We start from the raw sequence: 3359 nt of genomic DNA, 5'->3' as shown, positions 1-3359 counted from the left end.
TTCCTACAGAAAATGTGGCAAGCGTGTGCTAAAATTACGAAGAAAAACAACCAACAGCCGAGCATGATGTTGGGCTTGTTCGAGTTGCAATCACAACCGCAGTGTTGCTCGAATTATCGCGTTCTGTATGAATTTCTAGCAATGTATTAACAGTTGGGCAGTTGCAAAAATGTTGCCATTTTTCATCAGTACGGTAGTGATGCCGCTTTTATTATGTGCCTCGAACAGGCCCGTTACCTTGGTGAAATCTGCTAGCAGACTGAATCGAAACTCGCTGCTTTGCTTCTGTATACGTATACGAACTGCGGCGCTGGCGTTGCTCGCGAGCAAATATTGCCCACCTATGGTCTAATCTATTCATGTACATACATACATACATCTTATTCCTAAACTGCTGCTTAGCACGTTTCTGTAATTCAGTATCAATATTAAAGCATATTTACATTTAGGAGGCATTCCCGCCCTAACCATGTACATGTACGGCATTAGTATTGGTGTCACTTTTGAATTGTTTTTTTCGCTTTATGTTAAACTAATTTGAAATTTTAAAAATTGCCTGCACATCAGCATCAAAATACCTTTCTAATGATATGTAAATTGCCGTAAAAGAGGTGTAAAGGAAATATGATTGCTTATTTATATAATTGATTTATAGACTTAACAAAATTTATCAAGTTATCGTAATGCATCCAGTTCTTTTAACTTACAGATTTATCGATAATTATTGATCTACTGAATTGGTCGAATCATCGAATCGAAGTTTATAGAATTTTCAAAATATATCGATTTAACGAAATTTCAATAGCATTTTATCGTGTTAACAGAGTGTAACGAGTTGTCGAAATTTTTCGATAGCTTTCGAAAAATGTGGAGCTGTCAAAAGTAAAAATTTATAAAGGTATCCAAAGGTATATACATTTTTGAGTTATCCAAATTTATCCAACCCTCGAATTTCACAGTTATCGAAATTAGTCGAGTTATCGAATTTTAGTGTTTTTTAAATTCATCGAATTATCGATATGGTTCAAATCATTGAAATTTATCGATAAACTGGAATGTATCGAGTCAATTCCAAGTCCTGCCGAAGTCCTGCAAAGACGTTCAAAGACATAAAAAATTGTAGTCACGTTTTAGTTCCGAAGCAAAAGGTTTTCTGGTAAGTTACTTTCTACCTTATAAGTTTTGCTACGTTAAGTTAGAAATCCCTTCCAGGGCTCCTAAAAACTATAAACACTGTCGAATTTCGACAGCAACTGGCACTCTAGTTGCGACTTAAAACAAATATGCGAGTTCAACTACAAAGCCATTCATTGGCTCTATCGTTCTCTGAACAATTGCTTAGCATTGGAAATGGTAAAATTCATTTGCATGAAAATACATCGTGCATCGAATTCCAATGATGGCAACAATAAAAGTTTTGATTAAAAGCAAAAAATGTCGATGTTGATGCTACTAATTTTAAAATACAACAGTCATTGGCAGTAAATGAGGTGTCGTTCAAATCCATCGACACCGTGGTCGATCTTGCTGCGTCATCCTATCCTGTTGAATTTTAAATTCACTGGATTTACCGGGAATGTCCGCACATAACATGCGATTAAAACTCGGTTCACCAATTATACTGCTACGGAATTTAAATGCTGCTAAGTTATGCAGTGGTACGCGATTGGTCATAAAAAATCATGGGAAATGTTCTTGAAACTACAATTTTGAACGGCAAGTTTCACGGTGAAGCTGCTCTTATAGCACGGATCCAAATGATTCTTTTAGACTCACCTTCCATTCGGACTCTTGCATTCCAAATTCGCCTGGCTTTTGCAATAACTATTAATAAGTCACAAGACCAAACTTTATCCATTTGTGGGTTGGATCTGGAAAATTCTTGCTTCTCACATGGGCAATTATATGTTGCGTGTTCTCGCGTTGAAAAACCGTTACGCTTCAGTGGTCGGATAAGGCACGTTTTACGCGAAAAAGGCCTATTTTTAAACTGTGATAAATTAACTGGAGTAAAGCCATTCTTATGCAGAAATGTCCAGCGAACTCAAATCTGGTTAGTTTTTTTAATAATATGTGCTGAGCAAGCCGTTGAATCCATTTAATTCAACGAATTCGATCGCGGCTTGTTATAACAGTTATGAGTTGATAGCCTTATTAACAGGTTTTTTATGGAAAATTGAAATTATAACAGTAATTGCTGGTTTAGTGCTACTTCTTAAAGATGGAAAATGATGATTTCATATGAAATATTACATAATAAAATTTTGTTGCCAAATTATGAATATCTTAATAACACGAATTATTGTTCAAGGAATATTTTTTTCAAAAAGGTATAACTAATTTGTAGGGCCGAGTAGGATCTTCACTCCTTTACCTAAAAGTAATGCAAGGGGTCCGTTAAGGATCTTTGAAAAGAAAAGTCGCGCATACTCGCGCCAAAAAGAGTGGGGACCACTTTTATTGAACTAAACCATCTTTAGCAGTTGTTCCAAATAGCATAAAGTATATAAAACACTACGGCTTAATGTAATTTTTCTATATTTAGCATCATATTATTTATAAGATGTGTCTTGACAAACCTGAAGTAAATTTTCAAAAACCGAAAATAACGAATCCAATATGGTGCCCAAGAATTAAACAAATTACTGAGTTTTCATGAAATTTGGTATTTTGATGTTCTTAAGTTCGCTTATTACAAATTTCAAACTAGTTTTAGAAAATTCAAAATTCAAAATCCAATAGGGCGTCCGAGATTTAAATAAATGGTTGAATTTATTTGAAATTTGCTATTTAGAGGTTCGCATTCATGGCAACTCAGAGGGCTGTTATCGGAAATTATCGTTACCGAATATTACGCTCTTCCTTACTGGACACATCTGTTATTCTTCTGTATCCAATATGACGCCCCCCAAGAATTTAAAAAATTACTAAATTTTCATGAAATTTGGTATTATTGCCTTTGGTATGCTTTTGCCAGTAGGACATTTTTCTGAGGAAGCCCAGGAGGCTCGCAACAAAGACTTCAGATGGTATCGCGAACATAAATGACCAGGAAGGAATCTAACGAAGATTTATTTCACATGTTAATTATAACATCTTTGACTATCTCGGGTGAAAAAAAAATGTACTGAGCTATAACTTTACATTACATAAAAAAAATTGCTCATTTAATAAAGATTTCAGAAAGGTGCCACACTTACTGTTTTGAATAGAAAAAAAAAAAAGTTATAGCCGCCTTTGTGGGTAAAGGACTGAGACACGCTAGAATGTATTTAATAGATTTAAATTGAATTTGCTCTTGTTACCGTCAAATGACATGCTAAATAGTACAAAGGTACATTATTACCTGCTCCTGACAT

The sequence above is a fragment of the Rhagoletis zephyria genome, unplaced genomic scaffold (assembly GCF_001687245.7).
Source record: "Rhagoletis zephyria isolate East Lansing unplaced genomic scaffold, Rhagoletis_zephyria_1.1 Rzeph_scaffold_01328, whole genome shotgun sequence".
Taxonomy (NCBI): Eukaryota; Metazoa; Arthropoda; class Insecta; order Diptera; family Tephritidae; genus Rhagoletis; species Rhagoletis zephyria.
Note: the sequence above shows the minus strand (reverse complement) of the source record.